Raw genomic sequence first — 18,196 nt, forward strand, 5'->3', positions numbered from 1 at the left:
TCTGCTCCTCAGCAGACCACTGGGGAGTCAGATAGAAGGGGAAAAAGGCCAGTCACTGGGTCAAGAAGGTCAGGACAACAGGTGAGGTACTGGCGCCCCCTGCTGGAAGCAATTAGGAAGTGTTGGGGACCTCCAGGGGGTGAGCTAGACACCTGAGTCCCTCCCTCACCCCCCAACCCGGTGGCTAGGGACCCGCGATTCCCTTCTCTCTCTAGCTGTGTACTTAAAAGACATTAAAGGGTTAATAAAGAATCTGAAAGAAGGAGGTTGTGAAGGCCAGAGGTCATATCATAGCCAATCACTTGACACAGTCCTTTTAATAAAGAACTTTTTTTCCTCCTTGGCCTAGGAAGAGAGGGGGCCAGGAGGCGGGAGAGGAAGCGTGGAGAAGGGGGAAAGGGGGAGGGGAGAGCTCTGCTGAAAAACCACATAGGGAGAAGCAAAAGGCTAAAGCACCGGACGCCCGAGTCCCCGTAGAGGAGACTGGGGGGACGGGAGGAAGGCTGCCTGGGTCTCCCCCCAAGGGGAAGTTGGGGATGGGAGGGTGTCTGGATCTCCAGAAGAATGGAGGGTGTCTCAGGGAAGGATGGCCCTGGGCTCCCGGAGGGAGAGACTGATGCTAGGGTTGGATTGCAGGGGGAGGGGTCCTGTGGGGAGGGGCTCAGGTATCACTTTTCTGGGCAGTTATAGCGGCGGAAGAAGTGGGAACCGTTTTGGGAGCAGCTTTGAAGTCTGGAGATCAAAGCAGTTGGGGGTTGGGGGAGACACCCAGTAGTCTCCGAGCAGTAGTCTCAGTCCCTCCGGGCTGTCATGTGAAAGATCCCGACATCCACCCACTGGGAGAGAAGCACTGAGACAGAAGGAAAGATGAAGAGACAGAGAGGGGAGGAGGCAGAGGAGGTGGGCAGGAGGACAGAAAGGAGGAAGAGAAAAAAAGGGAAGGGGGAGAAGAAATGGAGAACAGAGAAAGAGAAGAAGATGGGAAAAGAAAGAAAGACAGGGAGACAAAGAGAGAAAGACAGGAGGGAAGAGAGAAAGACCGGAGTAGAGAGGGAGCGGGAGAGATTTCGGGCTAGTCTCCCTGTAGAGGGCTAGAGGGGGAGAGATAAAGAAGGTGAGAGAGACAGAAAGAAACAGGGAGAGGGAAATGAAGCTGAGAGAAAGCGAGTCTAGGGGAGAGAAACGGAGACAATGCACAGAACAGAGAACGAGAGCCAGAGGGAGAGAAAAGGAAGAACAAAGAGATAGCGAGCTTCGGAGATAGGTGAGCAGAGATAGGCGAGCAGAGATAGGCACACACTGACGCGCGCACGCACACACACACAAACACACACACACACACGCCCCTCCCTACTTCTCTGCCATCTCCCTCACTCCCTCCCTGGCTCATCCAGGCTCTTAGCTGAGGGAGAGGCTGCTGGGCTGAGCAGGCCTCGCCTCGGAAAATCTTGTGCTTGTATCCCCCTCACTCCCGCCCCAACTTCCCCTTCCCCCGGCCCCAGGTCCCCAGTTCCCGCCAGCTCAACTCATTCCAAAGGCTTTCATGGAAAACTCAGTCCGAGTCCCTCCTTCGAGCAATTCTGGCCCCCCACCCCACCCCGCCCCAACCCAGCCAGTAGTGCGGAGGAAGTTGGACTGGGGGATGGTACAGTGTAGGAAACAGGTTTTCCAGATCTCCAAGCACTTAACCACATGAACGAGGGCATGAGTCCCTGGGATTAAAGGGCTACAGGAAAGGCTTCACATGGTGGGATCAACTGAGCAGCAAGGGGGAAGGGATGGGAGTTGGGAGGAACATAGCAGAGAAGAGAAGGCTTTGGAAGGAGGAGGACTCTTGCCAACGTGTCAAGTACAGGAATGTGAAAGGAGCTGGAGAGCAATGGAGAATAGGGCTAGAAGTTTAGGGGAAGTTCTGTTGGTGAATTATTCTTGAGAAAAGAGTGGCAAAAGAAAGGTGATGCTGAGCTGATCCTGCAACAAACGGATGGTGGTTAGACAAAAAGGATTTCTGAGGGGGAGGGGGGCATTATCAACAGATTCATTAAGAGTACAGGCAGAGCCCCAAATACTCGTTTTAGCTGTGACCACAGTTTCTTCCCCTGTAAAATGATAGGATCATAAAATTCCACGATCTTGAGAAAGCTAGAAGTGATAAAGGAAACTCAAAAGGTAGAGTACAAAACTTAGTCCTGACTCCTAGGGCCCTAAAAATCCCCAGAAAAGAGTCAGGTGACCCACATCACAAAGATACATGAAGGGCCAGTGAATTTCAGGCAAAGGATTTAAAGCTAGAAGAGGTGTAGAAATCAAGTCCAAACGCCTCCTTTTACAAGAAAGTCTGAGATGGAAAATGACTAGCCCAAGGTTAAGGAGCACGGCCAGGGATTGAACCCAGTTCCTCTGATCAAGGGATCTTCCCCCTATACTAGATTTCCATCAGAAGGAGCTCTAGATCAGAAGCCAGGAGCCCCAGGCCAGCTACTGGGTTGCTTTGGATAAGTCACTTTCCTTCTCTGGGCCTGCTGGAGTGACTCAGAGTCAGAAGGACCTGGGTTTGAATACTAGCTGTGCACTTCACCTTCTTCTAACAAAAGATGGAGGATGCTTCCTATTCTTCCTGGAAATGTCCCAGCCTGCGTTGCAGTCCTGAAGTACCTCTTCCCCAGACCCTGTCCCCTCTTTGTGTCTTTTCAGTCCCTGCAGCTCTCCCGTAAGTTCCCCATGTCCCTTTTGAGTGCCCCCATGGCCCCTTGTTCCTCTTCCCCAGCCCTTTTCCTTCTCACCCAGTTCCAGTCCCCTCCATTCTTCCCCAGTGTCCCTCAACTCCTGTCCTTCTTCCCCAATCTTTCCCCTTTCCCCCAGTGTTCCCACAGCTCCCTTCTTTCTTAACCCCCTTCCAGTTCTCTTCTTTCTTTTTTGATGTATCTCCAGTTCCCTCCCCTCTCCTCTGGCAAATACCCACCTCACTCATGTCTGGCTAGCTCAGTTAGGGGAATATGGGAAAAGCTTACATGGGTTTTCCCTACCTTTCCCAAAGAACTGACCATCTAGCTAACTGGGGGTGGGGGTGGGGGTAGCTCTTGAGTCACAGTACTCTCCGAGAATGCCCCCCACTCTGCTCTAAGCCCAACCCACCCTAAAATCCATTCTGGACAGAATAGGAGAAAACAGTCTGATACTACAATAGGAGAGATGGGGGGAGGGTGACTCTTCTTTTCAGAGACAACCCCCACCTTTCTCTGCTCCAGCCCCACCATACCCTCCCCAGCTTAGGGAGGGGTAATCTGGCTAGGAGGCAAGGGGCAACACAACCTGGGGCTAGGCGGACAGGAAGAGTTAGACTCCCCAAATCCCGCCTCTGCCCAGCCAGGCCCAGATTTCCAAAAGAGACAGGAGTAAGACAAAGGAAAGTCAGGCTGGGAGGGGAATTCTTTCCAGATGTGAGAGTCTGCGGTTTGGCCGCTCCAGGGCCTAATCTTCTGCATAGAGGAGGCCGTTCTGCCTGCTGGGAGGGGATCCGACCAGACAGAGCAGGGTCAGGAGGTGGGAAAGCCAGGACCTATTCCTTCACCCTTTCCACCCTCTCCCCTTCCTGGTGGGGTGGGGAGTGGAGTGGGGAAGGGGAAGTACCCTAGGGAAAGGGATTAGGGACAGAGAGACTCTGGGGGAGAAGGGCAAGAGATTAGGGGAACTGGAGGAGAGAGGAAGGGAATGAGGGACTCTGAAGATAAGGGTGGGAAGGAAAATTGGGGAAAATTGAGAGAGAGGCACAGGAGCTGGAGGACACAGAGGAGAAGGGAAAAAGGTTGGGAAACAGAGGAGGAGCTAGGAGGCACTGAAAAGTGAAGCAGAAGGCTGGGGGCACTAGGAGAGAACAAAGGGACTAGAGTGAACTTGGAAAAGGGTGGAAGGCTGGGGGATGTTCAAGGAAAGGGACAGAGGCTGAAAGACACTGCAGGGGAGAAGGGAAGGGGCTAGGGTAAATTAGAAAAGAGAGATGGGGTTGGAGGACACTGATGGAGAGCAGCAGGGTCTAAAAGATTCTGAGAAAAGGGGTAGATGGAAATGACAATGAAGAGAGGGTAAGACACTGAAAAGGTCACTAGGGGAGAGGAAAGAGACTGGAGGGTTGAGGCAAGGGTTGAGGGAGAGAGGCAGGAGCTAGAAGAACCAAGGGAGAAGGGCTGTGGCTAGGAAACTCTGAGGAGAAGATAAGAAATTGGTGGTGGGGCACTGGAGTATAGAGGGGATGACCAGGGGGCAAAAGAGGCAGTGGCTAGGGGACACTGAGGGAAGAATGGGGTAGGGAGGGACTCCACCCAGCATCAGCCACACTGAGTCTACAAACAACTGGCTTTAATTTCGCACTGGGATCAATAAGGGGAAGGAATTTCCCAAAGTTGCTGGCCTTTTAATTATGACCAAATCAGCAACAGATTTGCCCCTGGCGCCCCATGCCCTGGCCCCCTCCCTCTGAAGGAAGCTTTCATCACAGGCCTCCCCAGAAGAGGAGGCAAAACTCCTAGGTTCTTAAAGAGGGAGAGGCCTAGGGAAAGAGAAAGTCTTGGGGATTTGTTCTCACTGAAGAGCAATGATGTGTCTATTGTAGCAAGAGGGATCAAAGTTGAACAATGGAAAGGTCTTCCTCATAATTAAGGTTAGGAGATAGTAACTGAGGTTTGAATTTTTTTGGAGAAGAGCTTCTCTTTTGCACCTCTTCTGCTTTGCTGGGAGATGCAGGGGTCATGAGATTTAGTTGGGGGGCCTTGGGACACTTGGCCCAGTGGCCAGGGAGGGAGCTGATGACCTCTGTAGGGTGTGAGTCAAGAATCATGAGCTCTCAAGCAGGGATGGGGGTGGTGGTGTTTGAGCCAAATTCAACATCTTGCAGAACTGCCTCACCCTAAGCAGTGTTATGACATCTGCTGGGTCAGAGGGTTTGTTTGGCTGGGCGTCACTGAGAAATGGAACCCAGGCTCGGGCCTGTTCACCAGAGTTCTCTGCCTTTCACTCATAGACGGTTAAGAAGAAGAGGGATAGGCAGGACAGTGGATTCTAGTGGACAAGGAGAGAGGGCAGAGAAATAGAGAAAGAGATAGAGAGAGATAAAGAGAGAGATAGATATAGACAGTGAGTGAGTGTGTATGTGTGTGTGTGTGTGTGTGTGTGTGTGTGTGTGTGTGTGTGTGTGTTTGTATGAAAGCTAGGAGGTAGGATACCTGGTTCTGAGGAGGGAACAAAAGAAGATGGAAACAGGAAGACTGGGAAGTGTTTCCCAACTGACTTAGTTGCCTCCAGTTTTTCCCTGTCTTGAATTCATCTTTCACAATGGCTACTTGAATTAATTTACTTAAGGTAGAGATTTGATCTTGTCATTTCCCTACTTAAAACCCTCTAGTGGCTCCCCATAAACTTTTTGTGTGTGTGTGTGTGTGAGGCAGTTGGGGTTAAGTGACTTGCCCAGGGTCACACAGCTAGTAAGCGTTTTGTGTCTGAGGCTGGATTTGAACTCAGGTCCTCCTGACTTCAGGACCGGTGCTCTATCCACTGTGCCACTTAGCTGCCCCCCTCATAAACTTCTTATCCTAGTATTTAATGCCCTTTATAACCCACGTCTCTCCAGCCTTGCTTTGTTGCTTTCTCCACACTCCATTGCAGCCCAACTGTGAGACAAACACACACACAGACACCCCCCCCCCAAACTACTCTGCACAGAACATCCCTCATGCCCAGATCATGGTTCCGTCTCCTGTTCATAGGAAACTAGGGTTTGAAGCCAGAAGGAGCCTTTGAGATCATTTAGTCCAGCCCCTTAATTTTATAGAAAAGAGAGTTGAGCCTTGGAGAGGTCGGAACTTTGCCCAAGGTTACTCAGGCAGTGAAGAGCAAAGCTGAAATTCAAACCCAGATTCCCACTCCAAAACCGGAGGCTTTCTTTTTTTTTAAACATCCTCTTCCTTCCAGCTCATCACACCTCCTCGGAGAAGTCTTCTCTGATCCTCATCAGCTAAAACGAACCTCTTCCCTCCTCAAATGTTGTCCCAGCTTCTACTCTGTCCTGTCCCATTCTCTTACATTTATGCTACTCTGTCGTACTTATTTGTTTACATGTTGTAGTTCCTTTTAGTGGGGTGCAAGCTCTTTGAGCCCAGGGGCCTTTATTTTGTCATCTTTGGTTGTGTTTTTAGCACCTAATATGGTGCTCTGAAGAGACAGGGATAGATACTGGGCCTGTAATTTCAGTGCTATGGAGAATTCCCTGATGAGAAAATTCTACTAATGCAGGCCTCTATCTGGAACTTCTGGTCTTAGAGAGTTTATCTAGAGCATTAAGTAATTAAGTGACTTGTCTGGGGGTGGGTGGTGTCACAGAGCTAGTGTGGCAGAGGTAGAACTAGAACTCAGGTCTTTCTGCCTAAGGCCAGCACTCTATCCTTTATGCCTCAGCTACTCCTTAACATGAAACAGGCATTAAATAAGGGCTTGGTAAATGAGAGAATGAAGGAAAAGAAAACTCGATCTTCTCTCATTCCCAACTGCAGAGAAATGGATTGGGACTTCTTGCGTTCTTTATTCCCAGGAACACTAATCTAAAAGGTTAGATGAGGAACAGTGTTTCTGGAATCCAGGACCTGGGTTCAAAATCTGACTGCTATTTCCTACTTTTGCCATCTCAGGCAAATCACTTCAACTTTCCAGATCTCTGTTTCCTCATCTGTAAAATGAAGGGGTTGGATTATGTGATCTCTACGGCCCTTTCCTTCTCCAAATCTATGGCATCATGACCCTATTATCCTTGGGTTCAACATCTCAATCCTATTTCAAGGTAAGATGTCAGATCTCTTGCTGCCCAAGAAGACTGTTGTTATGGTATGGGGGTGAAAGTAAAGACTACAAGATCTTCCCGATGGGCATGTGGGAAAAAAGGAGAAGGTAGATAGGAGAAGATTAACAGCTTCCTCTCTGGAAGCAGAGCTGGGTTAGGGAAAAGGCCACCTGATGCAGAGGAAAAGGTCTCCATGATGGCTTTACCAGGAAACCGGGATCTGAAAGATAGTTTTCCTTGAGAGATGTGGGTGGGGGGATTCGGGAGATGGAGGGTGAGAAGAGACGGGACTGAAGGTAGACAGAGAGAAGAGCCTGCCCGGCTCCTGGGCTGGGATCCTGCATTTTGTTATTCTTGGCCTCGCCTGCCCAGTTCCCAGCTCCAGCTGCCAACAACTCTCCCCAGGGCTGGGCTGGGCTGGGCTAACTTAAGGGAGGAGGTGAGGACTGTCGGGCTGGGAGGTCAGGATGCCTGGGTTCTTGTTCTAACTGAGAAGAAGCACCTAATCCTGACTGCTTTCTGGTAAATCGAGGGAAAGCGGGACTATTGAGTGCTTTCAGATTTTTGGAGGGAGGTGAGCCCTGTCCATTTGTCTCCATTTTTGTCTCTTCTCCTGATGCTGGTATCTCAGTCTTTCTACCCCTGTCCATGAATCTGTCTTCCCCAAGCACTCCAGTCTCTTCAGTCCCATTCAGCACCCTCTTCTTCCACTCTAAGGAGATGCAGGTTAGACTTCTCCTATTTTTGTTCCTGCAAAACACTCAATCCTGCAGGAGGGAGTGAAGACCCCTTAAGGAAGAAGAAAGGAGAGGACGTCAGGGGTAGGTAGTAAGGGAGTTGTTTGGGAACAAGGGAGGCAGCTGCCAACATCTGGTGCTGGGCAGGTCCCAACTTGACTGTGGCCAGCTGCAGCCTCCAAAGTGACCCTCCCCCTCTCCCCCAGGGCATTAGGGCCAGATGATGAAGTTAGGCAGTTCTGTGACCTGTAGTTAAACTCCTCTCTGCTTTTATGATTCAATTACCCAAGGGCCCCTGCACCCCTTCACAATCTTTATCTCAGTGCCTTCTCTTTTAGTTCCTGTGCTGCCCCTTAACCCCAGGCAGCCTGGGTGGGAGGGGCTGGGGTACAGAGGAAGGCCAGGCGCCTGGTGCCTGGGTTAAGAAGTCTCTTTGAGGGGCATGAGGGAGGGGAAGCCCAGAGCCCTAGGAAAAGATAAACAGCCAATAGTCTAACCTCCATCCCTCCCGCTGCTTTTCACCAGCTGTAACTTTTCCTATTTGACTGAAGGAAGCAGAGTTGCCCTGTCTGCAGTTCCCCATCTCCATTGGTCTCCTTCCCAACCCCCAACCCCCAGAAAAACCTAGGAGGCCCCTAGGGAGAGAGGGAGGAGATCAAAGTCAGATTCAGAAGAGGAGGGAAAGGAGGGGAGGTCATCTCTCTCCTCCCTGGGCCATAGAAGGGCAGAGAACAAGAGCAGGCCTCCCAGGCTCAGGGGCCCAGAAAAGATCAAAGAGGACTGGGAATGGAGGGAGGGAAGAGGGGATGAGGGTCCTGCAGGAGAGGATGCTAAGGGGGATTCAGGGCTAGTCTCTGAAGGGGGATGGGGGAGCACAAAACGAAGCTCGAAAGTTTTCTTCACAGGAGGTGGCAGAAGCACATGAAGTGCTTGAGGGATAAAAGTCAGACAGAAGGAAGGTCCACTAATCAATAATAATAATAATAATAATAATAATAATGATAGCTAGCATTTATATGTGGCCTCAGACACTAGCTGTGTGATCCTGGACAAGTCACTGTTTGCCTCCGTTTCCTCATCCATCAAATGACCTGGAGAAGGAAATGGTGAACCACTCCAGTATCTTTGCCAAAACAAAACAAAACAAAAAACTCCAAATGGGTCACAAAGAGTTGGACATGACTGAAACAACTCAACAACAATGACAACAATGCATTTATATAGCCCTTCGAGTTTGCTAGCACCTTGCGTGCTATCTCAAATCATTCTCACAAGCTCCATTCGAGGTGTTTTTATCTGTTGCACAGTTGAGGAAACAGGCCGAGAGAAGGTTCTCACAGAGTCTGAGATGGGATTCAAACTCAGGTCTTCCCAACTCCAACTCCAATGCTCTATCCATGGTGCTATCCATCTGCCTCTGCCTAGAAGTGAGACTAAACTAGAATGGAAATGGAAGTTTTCCCTAAGTCCTTGTTTCGTGTTTTCCCGGTCTCTTTTCAAAATAGCTGCTTCTCCCTCATGGCAACCAGACTAGGACCCAGCTGAGAACCGCTCTGGGATTCTTTCTATAGTAGGACTGGGAAGGGGACTGATGGCTTTAAGACATGAAGATAGGGAGAGGGGAACAAAGAACCATCAGCTCTAGCCTAGCCCCAGAAATAGGATCACATTGGGGTTCACAGGATTTAGGGCTAGAAGGAACCTTAGAGATCACCCAACCCTCTCATTTTATAGATGAGGACACTGGGGCCTAGAAGAGGGAAAGTGATTTGCCTGAGGTCACAAAAATAGTAAGTAGTAGGTCTTCTGACTGCAAATCTAGGGCTCTTTCCACTATATTATGCTCTCTAATTATTACCTACGCCACATAAAAATAAAGAAGTAGGTTGCAGAAAATACCCCAGAGTGGTTATGGAATTGGACACAAGTCCAGCTCAGATCCCTCCACCACCACCCCCAATCTAACCCCCACTTTCACCCCATCTTGTGCATAACACAGTGTAATCTAGGACCCTATGCCCATACCTGAACCTCCACTTCATTTCGGCTCTGCCCTTCCAGTGACCTCTTTCCCCCATGTATTCCCATATGTTATGCAGGACCAGAGAGATGGGAGAGAAAGACAGGAAAAATAGGCAACTGGCCTGAACCTGACCCCATGACCCTAACTAGTGGTAAGATGGAAATGGGAAAAAGATGTGGGAAGCAGGAGGCTCTGATTTTCCCTCCCTAATGGGGGAATGGGGCTCTGGATACACTCAGCTGTCAAGAGAGCTGAAAAAGACAGCCACCACCTACTGTGCCTAACTGCTGCCCTGTTCCCAGCCCCCTCTCTGCTTCCCCACTGAACCCTCAGCCCCTTTTCTCCTAGTATGTCCCCCCTAACTCCTACCCTTCTTCCTCACTGTCTCCCCAAACTCCTTTCCCTCATAATTCCCTCAGCCTCTTCTCCATCAACGTCACCCCAGGCCTTTACCCTTCTCTTCCAGTATATCTCAATCCTTTCTCCAATTTTCTGAAGGGGAGGGGGTGTGATTCTTGAATGTTACTGGGTCCATTACAGAGGGAACATGCAAATTGTCTAGTCCTATTCCCCACCTCAACAACACCCCCCACACACACCCCTGCCCAAACACACACACCATTCTGTCTCTTTACCAAGGAAGAGGGAGGCATCTGGATTGTAGCTTTGATAGCTTTGGGATCCACAGGGACATGTTGCTGTGGGATCAAAGGAGTCAGCAGCTCCTGGATTTCATAGCTGCCAACCTCCCAGCCATAGTCTCACACCTCCTAAATCCTAAAGCCTTCAGATTCCAGATAATCTGAGTTTCAAGTTAGTCCTCTGAGAGCCTCCAGCACAAAAAGCTATATCCTGGGCACTGGGTCCAGTGATCAATCTCCTCTGAAATCCCTTATCACTTAACTATTATCATTTATTCAGATATTTCATCATATTCTACCTGGTGTGAACTGTCAGCAAGTCTGATCTCTTTAGAGAAGGGGGTCTATGAGAACCTGAGGTCTGCAAACTTGGTTTTTAAAAAAATATTTAGTAATTATACTGAAATATAATTGGTTCCCTTTGTATTTTATTTGTAATTGGTTTTTGTAAACCAATTTATAAGTGGTTTCCTACATGTTTTATTTAATGCATTTAAAAATATAATTCTGAGATGTGGTCCACAGGCTTCATCAGACTGCCAAAGACACAAAATGGTCAAGAGAGCCTTACTTAAGACTGTCATCATTCTCCTCAATCTCCCACATTTTGCAGTGATAGATGGAGCAGGTTCTCAGTTAAACCTCTTAAAATTGAATGCTGAGGGAGGAAACACTATCTCTGTAATTGGGAGCTCCAGGGTGAAAGGTGAAGATAAAGCATTGTGCAGTAGAAAGGACAGGGTAGACAGTAGGGATTGGTTGGGGTTTTTGGTATTCCCAATGCTTACCCAGTGCTTTGCATTTATTAGAAACTTTGTTTGTTGGCTTTAATTTGGAGTCAGAAAACCTGGTTTAAATCTTAGCTTTGCCATTGTGACCTTGGGCACATTTCTTTTCTCTGAGTTTTAGTTTCCTCACCTTCAAAAAAAGAGGAGGGTATTAGACTAAGTGAACTCATTGCTTCCAGTCCTGACATCTTGTGATCCTGTGAATACCCTATACACCATCCCCCACCAAATTACTTCAGGAGCCCTCCCCAAACAGCATTTGCTCCCAAACTCTGGCATCCCTTTACCCATCCCTTTTCCTTCTCCCCATGTACTTCTGTCTAGGGCTGTCTGGCTTGATTATTTCTCCTTTGTCTTCGTTCTGGGTGTGGACTCCATCTTCCCCATTCCACAAGGGCAGGGACTGTCTTCTTTCTCTTCTCTGGAATAATTTGGCCTGTTTCATTTGGATACCTTTCCTGGAGTTCTTCCAAACAAGCAACAGAACAAGATTCCAGGGTGTGAAGGGCATTCCTTTATGAACCATGCATCCAGTATGGGATGTAGGACGAGCTATCTACCGCTGGGAGTCTTCAGATGAAGACTGGATGACCACTTGTGAGGGACAGGATATTCATACTCTGGTAGTGTTGAACCAAATGGTCTCTGAAGCCTCTTTCAATGCCCAATTCTCAGATGCTCTCATACACACATCTTGGACAAGTCACCTCACAATAATAATTCACATTTCAATGTTTGAAGATGAACAAGAAGTGTGTGGGACCATATCTTATTTCATTTTTTTATCCCCAGTACCTAGTACAGTGCCTCACACCTAACAGGTGCTTAATAAATGTTGAACTGAATTGACTTTAACAACTCTGTGAGGAGGGTAGTACAATCATTATTCCCATTTTATAGATGAGGAAGCTGAGCCTCAGAGAAGTTAACTCACATTTATCGTCACATGAAGTTACAAAGAATTTTATCTCATTTGAACCTCACAACAACCCTGTGAGATAAGCAACACAGGTGAAATAAACCCCATTTAACAGAAGGAAAACCAAGGCTCAGAGTTTAAATAACTTGTTCCAAATCACGCCTAGCAAATTATAGTGCTGGGGCTCAAAAGTGCTACTTGAATTACTGTTGAACCTTCCCTTCCATTTCAATGCTCCAGCTGGATATACAATCATAGACTGTTAAAGCTGGATTCAAGGCCTTAGATATTATCTAATTCAGCTTTCTTATGGATGAGAAAAACAGGGCCAAGAGAAGTCACTGGAGCAGACTTTTGAGTGGGAAGGGCTTCTTGGGTATTATTACTGAAGCATGGAGGGAAAGAATGGGAACTTCAGCTCAATATTTATTAAGAAAACACTGTCTGCTAAGCACTGTTGGGTGCTGGAATGACTGGCTGTCTCGTAGGGGCAGATGACACAAATAAGTAGAACACAAGATAAGATATGGGCATTTAAAGCAGACAAGCATAGAGGAGCTGTAAACAAACTGTGAAGTGAACTCCAAGGTGGGAAGTTTTTACTTGGAGGAAGGGAGAGGGAGATGGGGAAAGCTTTCTAGAGGTGGCATTGGAATTAGGCTTCAAAGAACAGGAATTCAAATGGGGTGTGGTGGGTGAGGGCCATACAAGCAGAGGTAATATAGTGAAAAAAAGGCAGTCAGAAAACTCCTGGGGAGCGTAAAGAGTGTGGTTTGGCTGTAGACTGAAAAGGGAGGATCGGGAGGGCCTTGAAATGTTTGAACTTTGCTATCAAGTACATAAGCACTCATTAGATACTATGTTTGAGTGCTAGGTGCTGTAGATACAAAGACAAAAATGAAAGTCCTTCCCTTTAAGGAACTTAAATTCCATCTCAAGAAATAACAAGGACCAAATAAGTAGATACAAGATCTATACAAAGTAAATACAAGGTAGACTATAAAAGGTGATTTTTAGAGAGGGAGCACTAGCCACTAGCACGGTTAGGAAAGGTCTTGGATACAGACAGTGGTTGCAGAGCTGAGCTCAGAAGCAAGCTTGAGAAGAGGTAGAGATGGGGGGGGGGCAGCCGAGGCTCAGAACAGCTTCTGTAAATGTACAGAGATGGAAGATGATGGGCATGAGGATCAGCAAGTAGTCACCACTTCAGAGGGACCACAGAGGATGTGACAGCAGTAATGCGCAATCAGCCTGAAAGACATGTTAAGAGTCAGACAGGGAAGGGCTTTACATGTCAAAGGAGTTTGCATTTGATCCTAGACTGGGAATGATAAGACCTTCCTGAACAAAGGAGTAGCATAGTCAGACCCGAGCCTCAGGAACACACTGTTTGGCAGCTGTGTGGAGTTGGGATTAGGGAAGGGAAGGACTGGAGGCAGGGTTCAGATGAAGCAGGCTATCACAGCAGGCCAAGCTAGAGGTCATGAGACTGGGAAAATACCTGGGGCTAGGAAGGAGGCAACAGGGAGTCACTGATGGTTGACATGACCACCTCTACGTATAAGGAAGTTTTAGTCTGGCCAAAGTCTGAAGGATAGTTTGAACTAGGGAAGAGAGCAGAAGTGGAATGATGTGCTACTGAGGCTATTAGTATAGTCTACATGGGTGGGAATGAGGGCTTTTATGGGGGAAAGGGGAGGAGAAAGGTTGCAATATAATAGGAATCAGAGACGAAAGATAAGATCTGCTAACATTAAATATTGGCAGATGCTGATTAGATTGTATGGGAAGTGAGGAAGGGACAGAGCGGCCAAATTGCTGTTTTTCCCCAACTTATCTTTTTAAAGAAAAGGTCCAAGGGGCAGCTAGGTGGTGCAGTGGATAAAGCACTGGCCCAGGAGGACCTGAGTTCAAATCCAGCCTCAGACACTTGACACTAACTAGCGGTGTGACCCTGGGCAAGTCACTTAACCCCATTGCCTAGCCAATTAAAAAAAAAGGTCTATGTCACTCCCTTGCACAAGAAGTTTCTGTGGCTCCCAATTACCTACAAGAAAAAATATCAACTTTTCCAGTTAGCACCTAAAGCCCTGGTCAGTCTAACTTATTCATGTGTGTCATGATTACTTGCTCCTTGTACAGGACGTTCTACCTCCCACTTGTGCCTCTGCATAAACTATTCCCTGGGCTCCTTCCCCTTACTGCCACTCTTTGGAATCCATGACTTCCTTCAAGGCTCAGCTTAAACCATGCCATTTATCCCAATCACCCTTGATCCCTGGAAATTACTTTAGATGTACATGACACGTGCTTTGTAGAGATTTTGTCCATGTCCTTTCTCCCCAGTAAAATGTAAGCTCCTTGGGAACAGATAGTTCCTTTTTGTATCTATCCTCAGTGCCTCGGTGCCACATGAAGGGCCCTTTACAAATGCTTGCAGAATAAATTCAATTCCATAAACATTCTTTGTGCAAGGTATGATGCTGGATGTTGATGCAAAGATGAAAAATGCCCTCAAGGGGCTAAGACATGCACACAAAATGGGATGAGATATACACAAGTAACTGTGATAATGAGTGGGAAGGGAGGCTCAGAGCATCCTGAGAAATTCAATGACAGAAGAATCGCTTATGGCCAGTGGGTAGCAAGAAAGGCTTTGTGGAACAAGCGACAACTCAGCTGGGCCTTGAATGAAGGGAAAGATATTAATCAATGTCAATGGGGAGACCATGGAAGTATTGAGATAGCCGAGGACATAGCAACAAACAGCCAATAGTCCATTTTGGCTGAAGTGTTGAGCAGGTGGAAGGGAATACCAAGTAATAAAACTGCAGTCACACTGGGAAGGGTCTTAGCTTCTAGGCTAGGGAGTTTTACTTTATCCTATGAGCTAAGTCATCTCTGACAAGTTGCTGAATAGATAGAACGACTTGTGCCTCAGGGTGATTTTTGGTAGCTGTGTGAAGGAGGGTCTGAAAAGGGAAGAGACAAGAGGCTAGGAGATGATTTGCCTAGACAACTGCAGACTTCTAGCAGGGAGGTAATGAGAGCCTGAACTAAGGTGGTAGTCATGTGAGTGGAGAAAAGCACATGAATATGAGATGGGCAGAGAGAATGGATACACCTTGGTAATTGATTAGATACGAGGAGTGAGAGAGAAGAGTCACAGATGACTGAAGTTTTCAGTCTGTGACGGTGGCAGAGGGAAGCTAGGAAGGCACTGATGCAATAAAAAAAATAAAAATGCTTGTTATTCACAGGGAAAAAGAGGGAAGAAAAGGAGGGAAGGAGTAGAGGAAGGTCAGATTAGATGCAATGGACCACCTGTCCTCAACTGAGGGCTCAGCAAGATTCTAATAAAAGAGGGTGGAGGAAGGGGAACAAAGACCATGGAGCAGCATAAGGAGAATCACGCAAGGACTCTGGTGGCTGTCCTCCTGGGGAGGGGCTGGAGCAAGACAGAAGGCCAGTCTTGCAAACAAATCCGAGGCTTTGGAGTCCCCCCGGGGGTTTTGTGCCACAAACACATAGACTGTGAAATACTCTGACCTGTAAACCCAAACAGTGGCTAGGCAATGGGGTTAAGTGACTTGCCCAGGGTCACACCGCTAGTTAGTGTCAAGTGTCTGAGGCTGGATTTGAACTCAGGTCCTCCTGGGCCAGTGCTTTATCCACTGCACCACCTAGCTGCCCCTTGGACCTTTTCTTTAAAAAGATAAGTTGGGGAAAAACAGCAATTTGGCCGCTCTGTCCCTTCCTCACTTCCCATACAATCTAATCAGCATCTGCCAATATTTAATGTTAGCAGATCTTATCTTTCGTCTCTGATTCCTATTATATTGCAACCTTTCTCCTCCCCTTTCCCCCATAAAAGCCCTCATTCCCACCCATGTAGACTATACTAATAGCCTCAGTAGCACATCATTCCACTTCTGCTCTCTTCCCTAGTTCAAACTATCCTTCAGACTTTGGCCAGACTAAAACTTCCTTATACGTAGAGGTGGTCATGTTAACTGAAAGAACTAGCAGACAGTGAGCCACCACCTCATAGTCTTTGAAAGTTCTTGGGAGAACTCAGGAACAGAAAAAAGATAGAAGGGTGTTTGAATTTTCAAAAAAAAAGGAAATGGAAACTACAAAAATGACCAAATAGTTTGACTTTGATTTCTGCAGGAACTCAAGGACACATTAAAGAGATATGAATATCTAAAAAAGGAAGTGATCACATTCTGAATAACCATCAAAAATCGGCTTATTTCCATTTTTTGACAGAATTCCTGTACATCAGGAGAATAATCATTTGATAAGGTCTCACATATTATTGTGGAATAGATGGCAAAATGTGGGCTAGATAATATTACAATTAAGTGGATTCTGAAATGATTGGGTAGGTTCAAAATGTAATCATTAATGATCCAATGTCAACTTGGAAGGTTCCCCATGGGATCTGTGCTGGGTCCTGTGCATCTTGATGACTTGCACAGGCATGGGAGGCATGCTTTTCCAATCTTCAGATATGTAAGAATGTAAAAAGATCTTAAGGTAAGCTAGAACACCGAGTCAAAGCAAACATGATGAAAGTCATAGGGATAAACGTAAAGTCATGCTCAATTTCATAAAGTCACTATCACAAGTACAAAATAGGTGTTAGAGAGCCCAGTCAATAAGGTGTAGAGGTTTTAGTGGGTCACAGACCTCAATATGAGTCCACATGGCAGTGCAGGAAAGCTAATGTGATCGTAGGCTACACATTGAGAGGCAGTATCCAAGAACATGGTTGCTGTTACATTCTTCACTGGTCAGACCACAGTGGAAGTATGGTGTTTAGTCCTGCACACATTTGAGTTAGGACAATGATAAGTTGGAGTATGTCCAGAGGATGATGACAAGGAAGGTGAAGGTCTTCAAGTTCCTGCCATATAAGGATGGAAGGAGCCAGACTAGCCTAGAAAAGACACAGTGAAGCTGTATTCCAGTATTTGAAGAGCTTTGTGAAAAGTGAACTAGACTTGATCTGCTTGGCTCTAGAGGACAGAACTTGGAGCAATGGATGGAAGTTGCAATAAGGTGGATTTGGTCTTAATTTGAGTAAAGCTTTTCTAATAAGTCAAATGATTCAAAAGCAAAATGGGCTCAGAATGTTGTAGGTCCCTCCTCATTTGAGGTCTTCAAACAAATGTCTGATGACCACTTATCTGATATATTGTACAGGAATCCTTTTGGTATAGGATGGACTACTCTCATTTCTAAGATCCCTTACAACTCTGAAATTCTGTGACACTAACACATTCATTAATCATAGTAGTATTCTATTGTCAACTGTTGTCATTTGTTTGAGAAGCAGTATGATACAGTAGATAGTTACCTTAGAATCAGGAAGACCTGGGTTCGAAACCAACTCTGACAAGTAACAACTGACTGGATAAATCACTTAAACTCTCAGTGCTTCCAGGAAACTCTCTAAGACTATACATTGCGGAGCAGTTGGTGATCTGCATTGGTAATGGGAGTTTTCTCACTCAGACATCTCTAAACCAATGAAATCATAAGTTTGGACCTCGCAAAACAATTTTGAACTAGTCTCAGTCACTTATATTAAACTAAATGTTAAGATTCACCATGAAATCTCAAAAAGAGGACATTTAAGTACACGCTGAAAAATAACATTTGGTGGACACTCAGGTTTTACTCAAATTGGACCAATATGGTAAATACACTGTTTCTTGCCCTAGAGGAGCTTATAATCTAGCAGACAATTCCAGGTGCTGCCTTCAGCAAGGCTAGATATATGTACTATGAATTCCACATGTATAAGCTAGAGTCTGGTCTTCTCCCTGCAGTGACCATGTCACTGTTTTCATAAATAGTTCCCATAAAGACAAAAGATTTGAATTTTAGTCAATAGTTACCTAGTCAACAGGACCTGGATTCCATGAGTTTGCTAGTAGTTTTTCTTCTTCACTGACCATGATGGATATCTGTAACTTAATTCTGTTTTCATGTCCAATTCTGATTCTCGATGTGGCCAACACAGTGGTTACCCTTGTTCAGGTTATGCAGACTTCATAGACTGCCTGGTTGTCTCTGTTCAAGGACCAGGCACAATGTCACTCCTCCTATGCCAACACGGACATTAATGCCTGCTAGGCTTGACAGGAACCAACTTGTTCAGGCCTTGCTGGCTGCCTGTGCACGCAGACCATGTTAGGAAGGAATCAATGAGCTAATGCTTGGGGCCTGGCTGGGCTACAGGAAGAGATGT

Source organism: Phascolarctos cinereus, unplaced genomic scaffold, assembly GCF_003287225.1.
Source record: "Phascolarctos cinereus isolate Bilbo 61053 unplaced genomic scaffold, phaCin_HiC Scaffold_5;HRSCAF=322, whole genome shotgun sequence".
Classification (NCBI taxonomy): Eukaryota; Metazoa; Chordata; class Mammalia; order Diprotodontia; family Phascolarctidae; genus Phascolarctos; species Phascolarctos cinereus.